Here is an 18,665-nt window from a genome sequence, read left to right as displayed (position 1 = left end):
TAAGTGCCCTATGGGTCGAAAAATTCGTTGTCCGGTGTTATCGAAAAGTTGACCGTCCGGCGTTATGGCACCAAAAGTCAATGGCACCGAAATTGATAGTGCCACATACGATCATTGGTGCGACTTGAACCCACGAGTGGGAGTCAGACCCATGACCTTTGATGCTAATTAAGGCCAAGGTAATTAAGGCACTCGAATCTACGACTTTGGGTGTGAGCCGAGCCTTCAAACTTTTGTGACACCAAAATTCGATGGCACCGAAAATGATGCCACCACCATTGATGGTCGAACCCAGGACCTATCGTGTTAAGGCAAAATTTACTAATGCACCCTTGATTAAACTATAGTTAATTAAGCCACTCGCACCAAGACCTTCGGTAGGAGCAAACAAGTAGTACGAAGTAACAGGGCATTCGAATAAGAATGTCGAGTAATTTAGTGGATGCCTGGTGAGCGCGCATGTTTTCACCTTCATCCTCTTTAGCGTATGCTAAAGTGACAGTCAAAGTTTTTTTTTCTTCTTACCAAGCTGTAGGTGTGAAAGACAAAAGGTTCACCCCATTTTCCCAAGAAGCCACGCTGGTAAATATCCAGGACACGTAATGGTAGCTAGCGCTGGTTCCAGTTCGTTCCCGCCTCGGCTGCAATGGAAATGGGGAGGGGGGAAGTGTCGATGAGTAAATACTTCTGAATAAGGGAATGACTACTGCGCTATTCAATTAGATCTGAGAATTGAAATGTCTATGGTTAGTACGAACATCTATTTTAGCATTTTCGATATATTTCAAGGCCCGATGACCGCATTTCAATGCGGTCTAAACTAAGAAAGAAAAAAAAGCTTGCGTAGGTATATTTAGGTATACGCTAACGGAGCCAGTGTGGTGAAAACAATTCGAAGTCTTTCACTGCGTTGTTCCCTTGTCATATTCTACTATTCAGGGTGGGGACGTTAAAACGCCAAAATTTCTTTCTTCAAGGGCCAACTTTCGCCAGCTTCAATAAAATTGTAACCAATATGGGATAAAGTTCATCTGAAAAGCCATATTATATAAAAAAAAAATCGGCAGGCTGACCTACGACTGCTTAAGTGTGGAAATGTGAAAACATTGTAATCGCTTAGGTGATATGTTTTGGATTTATGATTATGATTTATGAAAGTTCTTCCTGCTAAATCGGTATATTTGTTTGCGCATACGTTGGCCGCAGCCTGCAAACATCCGGACCATTTTGTTGCAGAATGATCAATTTCATATTATGCTTAATGGTAGGTCTGTCATGACTGTGTCCTCTTTTTTTTGTGTCCCCTTGCTTCGTATTATGAGGCGTGCTTCCGTCGGCGAGTACGCTTCACAGCTGACGCTCAGGTAGACGCTCCGGAGTTCATCGCAGTAGAGACAGCACCAATGAAATCTGAAGAGCAACTGACACGTGTGAGGCAGTGACGGAGGCAGTGACGTTACGTGTGCAGCGACGCACGCAGTGGGCACAACATTAATCAATCAGAAACCTAGAGCCACCGTGGCGTCAGGAAAGCGTGGTCGCCTCGCAGCCCGTAGAACTAGGCTTGATTCTCACCCTGACCAAAATTTACTGAATTTGTTTTCAAAAGCATTAACTTACTTTGTTTACAGAAACCTGCCTGACGATTTTGACGTCAATACGAGCATTATTTGACGTCTTTATACTTACTCTTCGTGCGGTCGGCTAGTTTTGATACCATCTTTCGGTCACGCCACTGACGGAAACGCCGGGTTTTCGCGTAATGGGGCACATAATGCTTTTGCATTAAAAAAATGTGTACGACCCTTAAGCTTCGCCTTTAACTGTGGAACGCAATAACATTCACAGATCCGACTGCTGCTCACGCTTACCGGCAGCTGCAGCTTATGTACCCGTAATCTGTTCCTGAGAACGCTGGCGGCAAACGGTATGCACGAAGGCGATACCTTTCAGTTTATTTTTCATTTGTCCCCCCCATGGTGGCCACCGCCGCGGTGGCGGATGGATGGATGGATGTTATGAGCGTCCCCTTTGGAATGGAGCGGTGTGTTGCGCCACCAAGCTCTTGCTATTATACGGCCTCATGTCCAACCTAGGTTAAAAAAAAGTAAATAAAAAAAAAACGATGAACTCCCACAACCATATTTCCTGACCCCCTATTGTGAACTTTGCTTTTGCTCGTCTCCGTTTTTTGTCGTTTCGCTACTTTTCTTCCACCAATCTTCCAATCACCTCTTACTAATCTCTATTGCGGACATGTTCACTTCTCCCCTGCTTTCGTTGAACCCAATGGTTTCAAGGAGGCCTGTGGTGTCTAAATCGACCGCTGGGGAGACGTCTTCACATTCTAATAAAAAAATCCTCCATCGTTTCCCCAGCTTCACCGCAGTTGTTGTTGTTGTTGCTGTTGTCCTGAGTGGCCGTGGCACATACCCACAGTGGGGGATTGGCCAAGAATCGGGCGGTTTAATTAGGTGCCTAAAAATAATAATGATAACAAGGGAGTTAACAATTTGGGCGTGTGAGAAAAAAATAAACGTTTTGTGTTTAGAGAAAAAAGGAAATAATCAGATGAAAACCGGGTATAAGATAATAATAATAATAATAATAATAATAATAATAATAATAATAATAATAATAATAATAATAATAATAATAATAATAGATAAGAAATAAAAGAAAGCTATGGTTGGGAGGGAGAACGATCAATCTAACATGATAATCGATTGGTTTCAATTAGGTAATTTTGGATCGCCAAGCAAACATTTCTGTGGCTGAAACCAACAATGGAGGCTCAAAAAGATAGGATCACAGGCACTGATAAAGTTAGACCAATAGAGCGAAGCGGGATTTCGAGTAGTCGTTTTCTTATAATAGAAAAACGTCTGCAGGACAACAAGAAATGGTCGATTGTCTCCGCTTCGCCACAGAATGAGCATAATGGTGAGGGGACCAGACCACACCTGTGGAGGTAGAAGTTCAATGCAGGTATACGGCAGCGCAGCTTCGTGATGGACACCTCAATTTTCCGTGTTCGGCAAAAATCTCTATTCCAAGGGTGCAGGAGATGTGCGTAATCCACAGAGTTAGTAATTGCGGACCCTGATACTGACTGTATAATGATACTCCTGCGAAATCTAGCTGCAGTAACATAAGCAGTCAAAGGGCAGCAAGGAAGAATCGGGCCACTTATCGATGCCTTGGCTAGAGAGTCTGCAATTTCATTAATGATTAGTCCTTTATGACCAGGCACCCAAATCAAACGCACGCTTCTCAAGTGACCAGGTACCAATGGTTGAAATGTCCTCATCACGCGAGAATCACTAGAAGCAGTAAGGGATGAGCACAATGATAAAGAATCCGTGACTATCACGGCTGATGTAATTGATGGTCCTAATTTGCGTAATGCCAGCACCACGGCCATGAATTCGGCCGCAGCAAGCACATGCTTCTTCTTCCTTCTTATATCTCGCTTTATGGGTGCGTGTTCTAATGCATCCTGATCTCGCTTCGAAAAGTAATGAGCTTCCCTTTGAGTTATCACAAATTTTTTCTTTCCTGATTTCATTTTTGCTCTTAAGCAGTTACTCATGGCAGGTTTCCTTCCCTTGCCAAGGCCCATGAGATTATTTGAGCGTCTATGACTTTCCGCTTGACGTTCTTTGGTGCTGTGTTGCTGACCCTACAGGCCACATACTTGCTGGTAGGCTTCGTAGTTCTTTTTCTCCACTCCGAATCAATGTTTTTCCTGTACAGATACCTCAACACTCCCCCAGCCCATTTACTTTCTTCCATGTTCCTCAGTCGTTCTTCATAATCAATTTTACTGTGAGCTTCCCTCACTTCAAAACTTGTTCAGCCATATGACCCTGCACAGATTCATATGTAGTCTTCCCGTAAGCGCCCAATGCGAGGCGTCCCACTGACTTTTGGTTGCCATCGAGTCCAGTTTGTACCCCTGATTTCAAGCAAACAACCGCATTTCCAAAAGTAAGTCCCAGAACCATCACACTTTTCCACATACCCGGGAGCACCTCGTACCTATTGTATCCCCATAGCGATCTGTGCTTCATTATGACTGCATTTATCTTTCCCCTTACGGTTATTGTTTTTCTGCTGTGTTTCCATATATCTATTGCTTTCTTTTATCGATATACCAAGGTATTCATATTCCTTCACCCGAGGTATTTCCTGGCCCTGTATTGCGACTTTCTGTTCACTGTTTTCATTGAATACCATAACACCTGATTTCCAAACACTAAATTTCAAACCTAAATTGTTGCCTTCCTGTCCACAAGTATTAGCCAGACGTTGCAAATCACTTTGCTTGTTAACTAGCAGCACAATATCGTCCGCATAAAATAAACCGGGAAGCTGCTGCTTTACTACTGTACCCGCCTGTTTGTATGAGATTAAACTCTATAATACTTCCTTCCAACGCCCTCTCCATCCTCACCACGTACATCATAAACAGCAGTGGATATAAAGTGCACCGCTGCCTCAGTCCCTTGTTGAAATCAACTTTCTCCTCACTCTTCATCCTCTCCTATTCAATGCAAACGATATTTTCTAGGTAGATCTTTCTCAAAAGCTGTAGACAATCGTCGCCTAAGCCTTCCCCTTCAGAATATCCCACAAAATGTAGCAGTTTTCTTTGTCATACGCTCCTGTAATGTCTAAAAAGCCACACATATTGGTCTGCTTTTTACTCTTGATATTTCAATACACTGAGTAAGAACAAATAATTTATCATCCAAACGCCTACCCGTTCTGAAACGATTCTGAAGTTCTCCCAAAATACCATTATTGCAGCCCATGCTTGCAGCTTTAATTTCAATGCCTGCATTGATAGCCTGTATGTTACCGATGCATTGGTCAATGGTCTATACGAATGATTTCTATCTTTCTCCCCCTTACCTTTATAAATTAAATTCATTCTACTTTGTCGCCAACTGTCTGGTATTTGTCTATCTTTTAAAGTTTTTTCCACTGCTTTCAAGCGAACTTCCTTACTTTTTGGTCCTAGTTCATTAATCAGCCTAACGGGAACCTCGGCTAGCCCTGTGGCTGTGCGCTTAGGAATTTCCTCTTAAGCTTTCTTCCATTTGAAATTTGCCAGCCCCAGTTCCTTTTCCATCAGGTTCTCTTTCATGCTCTTTTTTTTCTTCATATTCAAGCTCGTCGTTGTCTTGAAAAGATTCGGCTGTTATTTTTCGGATATAATTCAATGCCGCTTCCCCTTCGCGTTTCTTTCTATCTTCATCTAAAATATGTTGTTGTATTGTCGTAGACTTCTTGTCTAATAATTTTATGTAGTTCCAAAATATTCTAGGTACGGCCTTCTTTTTTTGCAGGCCTACGCGAGCGCAATCGGAAGGGTACTACAAGGAACTGAGCAGGACGCGCCACTCCTACTGATACAGACCTCAAACGGAAAACGGATACAGCTGGAAAAGGTATATGTGTTTGTATTCCGCCTAGCAGAGTTATGTTTTCTCGCATATTCAAATTACAATCCGACGCTATCATTTAAAAAAATTAAATTATGGGGTTTGACGTGCCAAAACCACTTTCTGATTATGAGGCACGCCGTAGTGGAGGACTCCGGAAATTTCGACCACCTGGGGTTCTTTAACGTGCACCTAAATCTAAGTACACGGGTGTCTGTGCGCATTTCGCCCCCATCGAAATGCGGCCGCCGTTGCCGGGATTCGATCCCGCGACCTCGTGCTCAGCAGCCTAACACCATAGCCACTGAGCAACCACGGCGGGTAGACGCTATCATGCCTGTAGGCTGTGTGTAAGTAGTACTTTATGAGTTTTCTGACGCATTTGACTTTGATAAATTCAATTACACCAGGAACGCATCTGTGCCACTGGGAGAGCCTGCGGGGTTGGAGAAGGTTTTTCTCGTGCGGACACCGACAGATATTCTGCAGCACGGGCACTTAACGCTATCGCGTTAAAACACGAGCATTTACGCATTCAAATTTTGCTGCGAATGGAGCGTGAATTGCTGTTGCTAGTCCACATCTTTTGTAGAATTGGTCTGGACTGCGCTCAGCAAGCTGCCGCATGCTGAGGTTAGATCGAAGCCGCTCACCTGACTAACATATCTGGATGAATGATCCACAACATAAATCCATGCCCAACTTTCTGTAGAAGATGCACTGGATATACACATATAAGGGGTGTTTCATAGGTTTTATGCCGAACGGCAAACTTTCGAATTAATGATGTGTGTTCTTAGTAGCAGATTTAGGAGCCGAGTTTGCACATTTGAGGGCCTGCGTATATTGATTGAACGACAGCAATTACCTAAATTCGTATGCCTTAACGTCTGCGTAAGCATAGTGTTTTTTTTTTTACTTCAAATTGTTGTTTACAGTGAACAAAATTTACATAAATTCCGTCACAACATATGAATAATTGGTCCAGCAGGACTATATATTCAAAAAAACACCGAATCAGTCCATTCACTTACTTTGCTAATTAGGTAATTAATTTTTTAGTTCCAAGCTTGAGCGTACATATTTATATTGGAAAATTGAATGGTGTCGCCATAACACTCTAGTTCCGTGTTTTTATATTTCAAATCGGCCATGCAAGTCATAAGGACTGCCATCAAATTACTTATTCAGTTTGCTTGAGTAAGCACTGAGAAGTACGCAGCACGGTTCTCAGTGCCCGCTTGTGAGGTAGACAGTGTGGCGTAAACTTAATGATACCATGTCAAACGATTCGGATCGCCCTTGCTGCCGAAGTGACTGTGTGTTCAATTGGCATCAGCTCCTGGGAAGAGGGAAGTGCGACGGCAGCTTCATTTTACGCCACCCATTTACGTCAAAGATGGGTCGGACGGAGTGCCGCGCTTACCAGTGGCGCACGAGTAATCAGTCAATTCCAAGAAATATTTAATGGCTGCCTTCTTTTAATCTGGATGGCAATTTAAGAATGTAGAAGCAAAAAAAATAGACTTTTACGACGATTCCCGTAAACATTTTTAATAGAATCATGTGCCGTAAATTTTGTAATAAAATATTCTGAAACATAAGTAGTGGAATACTGAATGGATGGCTTTGGCGTTTTTTTTTTTTAATGCAATCTGCCTAAGCGGACAATTTAGCTGTACTGAGGCCACGTGGGTAAATTTCCTTGGCTGTAAAAGGAAGCATTCGAACTTAAAGCGAAAGCACAGCGATGTCCTTGGAGTCGACGTTTCCGTAAGGAAACTTGCCTTACGCCGACTTGTCTTCGCTGCCTCACGAAGACAGGACCCCTCGTCGGAACTTTGAAACCGAATACTTGCGGAACAACTCTTGATAATATGAACATACCGTCTTCTTTTATACTTATCTTTTTGCTTCGACGTCTGCGTATATGTTCGTGAGCTGTTCGCACACACGTGTTTGTTTACCATAGTCGAAGAAAATTCTTTTCATATATGTGTAGCACTAAAAACGCCACAACGCAGTATAGTGGACATGTCGAAATGTATTTTAGTCTATTTTAGAATAGCTGCATGGAACTGTGGACATGCAACATTCTTAAAGAGCCGGTAAAATGTTGCTAAATGCCGTATGTGACAGTAGGGGCTGCACCTACTATATCTTTCCCTGCAGTTACTAGACACTTTTTAAAGGGAGTCTTATTCTCACAACTTCCTTGTTTTCTGTCGTCATCTATACTTCGTCCCTTACTTTACCGACTTGGTACGAACATAAGAACAGGTGAAGTCGAGCGTATGATGATGCATTCTTAAAAGATGATGATGCACACTTAAAAGGAAGAGGTCCGGATACCGACTAATAAGGTTCAAAATAAATTAAATATTGAAATAATATAGTATATATTATAAATATATATTTTAAACCATCTTGATCGGTGTACGGGCCTCTTCGTTTTAAGTAAACATGAGGACGATACGCAAGCGGCAGAAAGGACAAAACATCGGCAGCGGCTCAGGTTGCTTTCCACTTCATGAATTACGGGCGTCAGCCCAACCACTGCGCCTCTCCTTTGAGGGTGCAGCGGCCCACGAGATGAAAGGAATTACTTCTTCAATCTCTGAGTTCCCCCTCTTCAAGAGCAGGCCGCTCTCTCGAACGAGCGCAGAGACGCCGCTCTGCTTGTCGGAGTTTGCGCGATCAGTTCCCGGCGACATCTGGGTGCGGAATTTATGTTTCCCTTGAAGCGCCCACCTAATCGGACAATAGATAAATGTCGACCTTGATGTAGGACAATGAAGCGCCTCCCTTTCCCAACTGCACGTGAGCCCGATCAATCAAAGAAGCCGCGGCGAGCCGCGAAGGGTGGTGTCGAAGGTGTGTCCGACTTAGAAGCCGCTACAGCATTTCTATATTAGGTCGAATACAAGTGCAGCATTCCCTTTCAGGCTCCAAAGAGAGCCCTGCTTTGATCTGATGTTCACACAACTGTTTTATTTTTCGGACTGCGCATTCTTTTTGCCATTTGCTGCTGGTTAGCGCAGGCCGTCGTTTAGTGGTTCCGAAGTGATCGGCCACTCACTGGGAAACGCGGCAGGAATGCAACATAAAAAAATGAAATTTCGTGAGAAACAACGAGACTTCACTTTTGAGATCGAACGAGAAATAAGGGCGATAACCCAAAGGGGCAACTTATGTTCTTTCGACAAATTTTATAACACAAGCGCAATGCGTTTGTGCCGTTCACGGTTAGTCGGCGCAATATGATGTGTAGAACTGCTCGATCGCTAGCATTATCTCAAACATTGGTCTCAACATAATTCAAGGGAACAGCCCAAAAGACAGGCGAGTGGCAAACACACACACACACACGACACACGTACACACGCGTGCAACCCAGCACTCGACTATTCCGACTTTTGCGTTGTTACCTTGAAATTATTTATCGCATAAATTATTTCAATATTTATTTATTTATTTATCCATTCAATAAGTATACCTAAGGGGAACCGAGATGGACGTTCGCTGAAGGTTGGGTACAGCCTCAGCGAATAGAGTAACGTGATGGTAAGCGCTGTATGCAGGCATTCTTATATGTTATCGCCGGTAGACACACTTTCTGTGGCCATAGCTAGTAGTTCATACCCGGTCCGAGTGAATGGTTCCGTTCCTCGCACGGGGAACCTGACAAGTAAAAGAATGTGCGGTTTCCCTATGGCGCGTGGGTTTGGAGCGCTGCTGAAACTGCCACGGTGCACTGGTTATAGCAATTGGAGCGAAATTGAAAGGTATGCTTGGATGGATATCAAGAGCACAGCCTGTGAAACGTAATGTTGGCGTTCTACGCATTTATTGTCTTTTCATAAGTAGTTTACGAGGTTGCGGCGGTAGCAGCTAAAGGGCAGCCATATACAGGGTCGGAAGCGAACTGAATGCAGCGCATACTGTTCGCACTGGTCTATGGTAACTCAGGCAATTTTTTTTGTTTTCCCCATAAGTCACTCAATAATCTAGTGTAATTATAGCTCTCTTCTTAATGACTAGGAGGATCTCAAGTATGATACGCAGATTTGTAGAGCACCTTCAGAGACCACGGATGGAGTTGTTTCCCGTACGATACGTCTCACGTAGTCCTTCTTTCCAGGTTGCAAAGGAAGTCAGCGAAATATGAAAAAAAGAGACATGGGATAGAGCGCTTGAGAAGCGGTATCTTGCCGCTCTCAAGCGAGAGTTCGGTGAACAAGGTCGGCTGCATCATGACTGGCGACGAGGAAGCGGTAGGGCGTTCTTTATCTCAAAGGCAGCGCTCAGCCAGTAGCATGCATTTGCGCCGTCATCCTACTAGAGCGCGGGAGCCGCCGGCCCCCAGTTGCCTACAACCATCATAACGGCCTGCCGCTTTCTCGTCGCCAGTCACGGTGCAGCCGACCTTGTTTACCGAACGCTCGCTTGAGAGCTACACGATACTGCTGCGCAAGGCTCCCTCACGTGTCTTTTTCACATTTCGCGGGTTTTGTTTGCAACCCCGAAAAAAAAAGGACTAGCTGAGACGTATCGTACAGTAAACAGCTCGACTTGAAGTTTTAGAACGAGCTCCACCGATCTGCGTATCATACTCGGGGTCTTCAGCCAATAATTATAGGGCTGGGTAATTAAAGTAAATTTATTAGTGAGTTATGGGAAAAAATGATTAGTCACTATTGGGGGCAAGCTCCACCCCTGGAAGAGCTGGCGCTGCTGTCGGCGTGACGTGGCACGGGGGATCATGTGGACACAGCGGCCGCGTCGGCTCCTTTAGAAGCACCGAAGTGAGTTGAAAACGGAAGTTTAGAGTACTACTTGCTCTGCGGTTCTTATTAGGTGGAGAGGCATTCCCGCCTTGGGCTCGACAGAACTTGAAAGCACTATAATGGGTACTGGCTGCTTTCGGAGGCGTGCAGAATGGTAGGCTACTGCTCGATGCCGTAGCGCCAGACGTACGCAGGCAGGCGTCAGCCTTATTCACACGTAGACTCAGGACAAGAATCTGCGTGAAGCTTGGCTCGCGAAATTTAGAACCGGCAAATAACCATCGGCTACAACTCGGGTATGCAGCAAACACAGACGCGAGGACAATTTCTGCTACGGCAGAAGGACTGCGACGTTCGATAAGTAGCAGAAAACGCGCACTGAGACACTCGCCCGCCCGGCTAATGTCATGACGGTTTGGTCTATGAACTTGTTGATGCTAGATATTGGCAAGTTCAGTGCAATGGAAAGGGAACTTTAAGAAGCATATTAAAAAAAGGCAGGCCATATGGTCACGTTTGTGTTATGAAAAAATGCACTGGATTACGAAAAAGAAGCAGCGGGAAATCGCACGCTGAGAAGACCGATAAACATGCAGTGAGACGCAACTTGAGGAATAATATTGAAACGTGCAAGAATTTTGAAGAAGAAAACGATTGAAGCGTCGCGACGACACATCACACTCGCCGTATAGGCGTCGAAGTCTCTATATCAAAATTATTTTTGAACATCTCTGATAGCATTCACGCAGTAATGGTTGCTTCTGGACTGTCAAGTACTTATATTTTGCGGCCTGAATAATGCTCCCGGCGTGGTGCGAAAACACACTCGCAGCGAAAGCTAAATATTGACACGTGTACTTGTTTGTCTTTATCGGGCGACATGTTTCACCGTCTAACAAATGTTATCGCACAGCGCAGGATGCGCCTGCATGTATCGGAAGTTCCTGGAATGTTATCGTTAGTTCCACCCGCTGTCTGTCACCATACCTTGTGTAATCTGATTGCATGTATGCGCGTCGCGGATATTGTAGAACTTTGTGGAAGACACGCGGGTCCCAGCGATTAGTCTGGAACGTTCGACGATTAATGTATAAAAGCCGACGCGCTTAACCCGTAAATCAGATTTTCGACGATCACCGACTGTGTTCGCCGCTCTCGTTGTGCTTTAAGTGTAGCCCGCTTTGTGGACACAGGTTCGCCCAATAAAAGCTAGTTTTGCATTTCACACTATTGCTACTGTGTTCTTTGACGTCGCGACCACGTGACAATATTGTGCGCGAAACCTCATGCAGACGCGCAGTCGGTCGCTGCGAATCCGTATGATCGCTGCATTGAGCCTTCGTTCTGTTAAGCTCGAATTGGTTATGCAGACAGTCACTAGAAGAACATATTTCACATAGTTTGCTCCCAGCGTTTGCCTTCTTTTCACCCAAGAAGGCGGTTATAGGGAGGCTCCATCGCGGCGACCGCACGCAGTGGTGTTCACTCTACGTATTCGGTAAAAAGGTAGCGTCTGTAAACTATTATGTGCTTTCTGTTTGATGAAGGTTACTATATTGACGGTAGAAAAGTTCCGTCGTTTCGAGAGTACTCCCAGAAATGACCAGGCGGGCTCCCGTGTGCTGTTTGTTATTGATCGCCGATAGCCAAACCTATGAGGAGCGTGCCGCGTGATCCCTCGCACTACGCCCGAGGCACTTGCGACAGATGGCGACTCCGTAAATCCTCGCCCCCAATGGGCCAGGGCAAATAGTATGCGTTCGGTTCAATTCCCTCCCGACGCGCCTTTCATTTTTAGAATGCTGGCTCAAGTTACGTGGATAGCTGGGCTTATGATATCCTTGTACATCCATACAGTGACTTCCTAAACATTAAAAAAATTGACATATCTCACGCAGATGTGGGAATTGGTTATGAGCGAGGTCTTCTGTCATGTTTACTGAAAGGTCCTCACTTGTTCGCTTCTATGTAGCTCAGCGCTGCTCACCCCGTGCACGCTCAGCTGCCATCATCTCTCTCAACATCTGTCGCCGCACTCGGCTGCTTTCGTTTTTGACTTATTCAGGTCTTGCTTCTTCTTCTGCTTCTCCGTGTGTGCCCACCGGCACGTATCCGTTCTTGTGGATTGGCTAAGAATGTCCGCGTATACAGTGAGGCACGCCGAGTTGCACACACCCAGCGACCCAAGGTGGCTGTTCGGATGTACACCCAGTAGCAAATGCCAAGTTGTACAAGGCAGTTTGTGAGGGCACAAGTTGTCTATTTTTGCACATACGCAGCGGCGCACATTAGTGTGTAATTGGCAAAAGAGCAGCAGGCAGGACCCGCTAAGTAGAGGGAAGAGGCGAAGAGTCTCGCTTTGGTATTTGCGGCCTCCCGCAGCTTCGCCAAAGAACACTACCGCTTTCTCATAAGAAGCGATAAAGACAAAACCTGCACCCGTATTGTACTATTTTCAGTGTGTTCGTTCACTCGTGTGAAAAACTTGCTAATGTACGCGCTCTTGCACGGTCTCCAGTGGGTTGAACCAATATTGCGTTTACATTTGTTTTTGTTTTTCTCTCTCTTCTGTAACGATGACTAAGCCAAGATCACTGATGGAGTCAACGTCTCCTTCAAACTCATATCTCTAAAACAAAATAATTCTACACGGAGGGCCACTGAACCGAAAAACTCGGTAAGGAAATCCGGCAACAGTGGCCATGGATATGAGAAAATCAACCAGGTACATGCCATGCGTCGAAAAAATATACGTACTTCGTTGTGCCTAACTCTACCTGCACAAGGGCATTTCCAGATTCGAGAGAGCAAAAAAGAAAAAAAGAAAAAAAAAGAAAACACACAACTGCGCCCGGCAACATCAGCTTTACTCTGAAAAGGAGAGCCAGCACACGATACATGGCGTCGGCCAGGCGGTTTAAGATGCAAAAATAGGGAAAAGTCCACGTGGGAGTCGTTGCCGGAGATATGAGAACATGCGAGAGTTCACGTGAGAGTCAAAGCGAAGAACGGTATGCCGGCGTTCGGTGAGTGTGGGTTTTGTTACACATCACTGAGAACCAAATGCCGTAATTCGTTGTAGTTTTTTGATGAAAGGGTGCCGTTTCGTGTGGGTGCCGTTTCGTGTGTGTGTGTTTCGCGGCGGCGTACTCGCTCTCAATCAACAGTGCAGTGTGCCTCGGAGTTGTAAATATAACAAAGGTTACCGTGCGTTGGCCTCATACAAACGGATAGCACCTCCTCTGCATTTCTTTTTAGAGCGCAGCTCCTAAGCGCCCGCTCCTGCGCTGAAGTCGGCGTGCCTCGGCGTCGTTCCTCGGCGTAACTGAGTGAATGAGCGCAACGGGAGATGAAAGAACAGAGCGCGAGAAGGAAAGTGGAGGAAGAAGCCAAAGTCGAAGCATGAGGCGGAAAGTGGAGGAGGAGAGTATGGATAAAGAGTGAGGAGGAAAACAGAGTGCCGCGCTAGACTACGAGATGGCTCCATAGTATGTGCATAATCTCATTGTATGCGCAACGCGAATTGTGTACCACTTTCTGGAATCCACGCGGGCTTCAGCGATTACACTGGAACCTTCGAAGAGTCAAGTGTAAAAGCGGACGCACTTCACACGCCGATCAGACTTTCGCCGATCGCCGACTCTATTTGCCGCTATTGTTGTGCTTCAGTCTTGTTTTGCAACGCTTCGCTCCGTTTGTAACGTGCCGCACGTGACAGATTATCCGTGCCAGCCAAGATAACGCGAAATTAAAACACGTATAGAGGTGCGCTCGAATTTCGTATTAGGCGGTATCGTAATCGTCGGATAATTTTTTAGCCGGTAATCCATAATTTTTGTCTCCGACGTTCCCTTTTACCGGCCATATGTTGGAGGTTAGCTAGGTTTTTGTACGACTCTGGTGGTAAACAGCAGCCAGCAATCAGTCTGCGTGAAAGCCCCGAAGCAGGCGTATGAATCATCATTAAGAAGAACTAGCGGTCTCCTAGTATGCTTCCTATGTAGGGTGTTAAATCTTGCTTGTACAGCATCGCTGTGCATGATGTCTTAGCTGCTCGTATTGACATACATCTGCGAAAGATATTTCCTTTCTCAATATTCTGGCACATTTAGCATATCGTAAGACGTCTAGATGACTATAACGTCGGGAGAAAAAAAAATATTTCCAATGTGGCGAATCTTCGAATATACCTTGACTGGAATAAATACAATGGCTTCTTTACAGTCGTTTACCGACAATCTGTACCGTTTATTTGAGCTTACTGTGGGCGTTCCGATACCGTTGATAGGTTATGATGAGTGGCATTCTAAAGAAAGCGGGGGGGGGAGGAGTTAATGGGGCTCATTTGGGGGGGGGGCATGCAGGAAGCTAGAGCGGCCACAGTGGAAGGCTCCGCATTAGGGCACCCCGATACAATCAATGGCTGCGCTTTTATGGAGGCAGCCTGCTCCGGATAATTTTTGTCCACCCGCGGCTCTTTAAGGTGCACCCAATTCCTTTTACTCCAACGCTTTTGTATTCAGGCAACACCGGAATGAGGTAGAGTGGCCGGGAGTCAAACCCGCGACCTCGTGCTCAGCAACGCAACGCTATTGGCGCTGGGGCGCATGAGTTTTCTCACCGTTTGCTGACTCGATTTCATCGGGTCACCCTCCATTGTCCGAAACCGCGCACAGTACGTCGCTCCATCGTCAGAACTGTTTACTTTCCTGAGTTTCAAAGCGACATTAACGACACGCTGCTGCAGGCGGATCGCTCTTGCACCGCCACGCCCCTCAAAGTGAAAATGGTTACTGGTGATCCGGTTCCCCTTTGTACATGCGAATCACGTGCGAGACAAGTCGCCCGCACGAATCTTAATTAGGAGCTGTCCCGCTGTTGCACAAACACCGTCCACTCGCTCGCACAGCTACTTTGCTGGCGAGTCACGTGTTGACGTCGCCTCTTCGTTAACGCCTCGCCTATTAGAATATGGCCGCTCCTTCACTGCTATTCAAGCTTTCAGCTCTTGGAACACTTTTCGAGGAAGTGTTTTCTCTCGTGGGACACAGACGGCGATAACTTATCGCTCCTTGGTAAAATTGAGAAGGCCCTAAATGGAATTCAAGACTGGGGGCCGTCAACCCACAAGACCTGTATAGATCAACAGGTGCGAACAGGCTTTAGGAGGGCGCTTGGGGAGCAGATGAAATCAACGTTATAGAAACGCTCATGTGTTCATACAATGGGGTGGGCTTCTCCATACATCTTCGTCTGGGCCGTGCTGTGTATTCGTTGACAATTGCCTACCGATCTGCCGCCGAGGTATTTTTACCTAAATCGCCACTGTTTATCATTGTGTGCCGGGACATATTAGTTTCTACAGCAAAGCTGTTTATGGGGGGGGGGGGGGGGGGCTGGGCTTTCGTGCATTTGTCGCGTCCATCAGCAAATGTCGGTGAGAAAAAATATCACCATCAGCAGTGATTCGTGCCACTGCTCGCGCATTCGTCGTGGTCGTCTTCCACAGCCAGCTCTGTTGCCGCTTGTTATGCCAGCTTTTCCCTACTGCCCTTGCCTCTGCGAAGGTGCTGACGGCACTATCCCACTTCCAGTCGTTGCAGTGATTTCGGTCTCAAACCCTTTGCCTCAGTATGTCGCTCGTGCCTTTGTTGTTTTCTTCCACAGGTGGCTCTGACACCATTCATCATGCCAGCTTTCCCATACTGCCCCCTCGCTCTGCGAAGGGGCATACGGCACTGGCCCACTGACAGTCGATGCAATGATTTCGGTGTCAAATTCTTTGCTTCAATAAATCGCGACTTCAAAACACGAATCTATTTAACGAATGTATAATACGAATGAACGCGGATGCATAAAAATAAGTCTTTATTCGTACCTTTGCTCAAAATTTTGTGTCACCTCTTTGTCGTCTGCTACACAGCTTCGCTGGTAATCTACCTTAGAGAGTGGAATGGCCCGTGATTTATTTTATTTCTCCATATTTTAGAAATCCCAACACTATTTCTTTCATATATAAAAATAATACCGTCGGGAAAATACGTGTTACTCTAATAAGGACGATCGGTTTCGCCATTGTGGAGGAGAAAAGAACGAGTGAATGAGAATTTAGTCTGACCTCTCTTCTCGGCGTTGGGAACAGTGAGCATTCAAATATAGCGACTTTGTATGTATCTGTGGCATCTTCCGAGTGAGGATACTTCTTTTTCGGCAAAAACATTCGTTAGGAATATTAGCGCTAAGCTTTTGCTTTGCATTCTATCTTTCGGCATACGTGCTGACTTTTCATAGATGTGTTAATATAGAATCAGCTAAGTTTCCACTACAAGTGAGGCCTTAGCCCGCATCCTTTCTCTTGTGATGCGTACGTACCACATGTGCCGGCGGGAAAGTTATGTCTGGAGCTTGTGGTTGTGAATGACAACCTGCCTAAATAAAATTGTCCGACCGTTGTATACAATATTCCCTTTGCAGACTGCAAAGAAGTGTACATCGGTGAAAGGCGTCTCCAGGAACGCTTGTGCTAAGTGTACGCTTCGAAACGTGTCTCGGGGAGCATAGCCGCGTTGTAAAAAAAGCTAACAGCCTCTGCTAGCACTAGCGCCAATCATTCTGTGTGGAAAGCATATGACATTGACTGGCTTAGAGCACATGTGATAGCCACTGAAAGAAATCAAACCTCGTGTCTTCATCTCTAATTGTTACTTATCCAAACTACTGATTGCATACTCAACAGCAATTACTGAAGCTCCCTATGTCGGTGACATTGAGGTGACCTTGAGCCAAAATCCGAAGCCGTTATCGGGACAAATTGCAAGTACAAACGTAATCAACCGGGCGACCTGTGAAAAACATAGGATAAGTTGTCTGGCGCCCAACACTTCCTACATGGCCACATTAAATACGCCATTAAATACGCCCAAATAACTTTAAAAAAGTATTGCTTCCGAGTTCTCCTAATATTTGTTCAGGATATCACTGAAGCTGTAACTTCTAGCAGGCTGAAGTTTGATTTGTCACTTCCAATTGGGCGACTTTCCAAAGGCAGATACAGGACACCCCACACTTCGGTCCTGGGAATTGGAATTCGCGGCGGATGTACTGCGCTCGCCGAGCTGCTGTGTGGCGTGGCGCCGAACGCTTCCGGAAGAGCTTCTTTGCCTTCGTTGTGCGACGTTCGCCGAGCTGCGGCGTGTCGTAGCGCAGGAAGTGTCTGATGCGCTGATTTGCCTTCGTGGCGAAAGGAAAACGTTAGGAGAGAGCATAAAGTCACGCAGCCAGCCTTGGCAAGCGAACGCTCCGTGAAGCCAACCCTTCCAACCAACCCGTCACATCTTGCATTGAGATCACACACCAGGACTCGAGCTCTGTCTTTCTGGCGTCTTTCCCTGCCTGTCGTGCCGCCTTCGGTCGGTTTTCTGCTTCTAGCTGGCAGCGTTCATATGCATTAGTGCACAATATAATGGCGTGGTGCGGTGGGGTGCGCCGTTGCGAGCATGCGGTACACCCATTTTAAGATCGTGGCTGGTATCCTCTCCAACCAATCTGCTTTGCCCGTGGCCATTTCGTGCTTATAGCTACAGTCGATTACGGGAGAGCCAGCAATTTTTCATCTTCGTGGTCAGCGCCTATTTTATCTTTGGCTATGAGTAATCCAACCCTTGCGAGTTTTCGTCAAATACTTGACTTCACCGCTGTACAGGACAAATTTATTTCAGCAGCGATTTCCAGTTACCCCCTTTTGCGCAAGCTGATTCCATGTTGTGCCTGCAAATTTCCTAATTTCATCACGCCATGAAATTCTTCGTCATCCTCGACAACACCCCATTCCATTTGTACCCATTCTATAACTTTAATGGTCCACCGGTTATCTCTTTCGCGTTATGTGACCGCCCCAGATGCATTGTCTCTATAATTGTCAAGTAGAATATCAGCTACCCCCGTTTGCTCTCTGTCACACACGGCCCTGTTCTTGTCTCCTAAACCTAATAGTTTTTGGTTTAATCCCTCGTTACGCCTTTGTGAACTTATTTGTTCTCAAAAATCTTTGTTACTCTCCAAGTTCCTGCCCCATATATTTGTATGGTGTTAGTACAGTCCACAGGGTAGGCGGCTGATAAAATTGATTTTGATTTTTTTAATTTGGTTCGTGTTTGTTTGTATAGCTAAGCAGAAGATCAAACACTCCACAGCTGCCTTAATAAGAACTGCGGTGAAATACTTATCAAGGATGGGTTCAGCCAAGGAGACACTACGTCGCCAATTCTATTTATGCGCATGTCTACTAGCAGTATTCAAGCTAAGAGCGTTAAGAGTACTAGGAGTTAGTATACGGTTTGTTGTTGCTGTAGCCTATTTGAGCAATACTGACGATGAATTGCAACAATTGATCGAGGTCCTCAGTCAAGAAACTGTGAGATTATGGTTG

General features: G+C 45.6%; 1 protein-coding gene across 1 annotated transcript in view; it reads left to right on the top strand.

The window, feature by feature from the left end:
• The window catches only part of LOC142572925 (diuretic hormone receptor-like), a 218,389-nt gene that overhangs the window by 17,778 nt on the left and 181,946 nt on the right, over positions 1-18,665 (top strand). Inside the window, exon 2 of the mRNA XM_075682382.1 lies at positions 5,355-5,456. The gene's annotated coding sequence lies outside the window, so the exon portion shown is untranslated. The remainder of the gene's footprint in view (positions 1-5,354; positions 5,457-18,665) is intronic.

This window comes from Dermacentor variabilis, chromosome 2 (assembly GCF_050947875.1).
Source record: "Dermacentor variabilis isolate Ectoservices chromosome 2, ASM5094787v1, whole genome shotgun sequence".
NCBI lineage: Eukaryota > Metazoa > Arthropoda > Arachnida > Ixodida > Ixodidae > Dermacentor > Dermacentor variabilis.
Note: the sequence above shows the minus strand (reverse complement) of the source record. Positions and strands in the feature narration are given on the sequence as shown.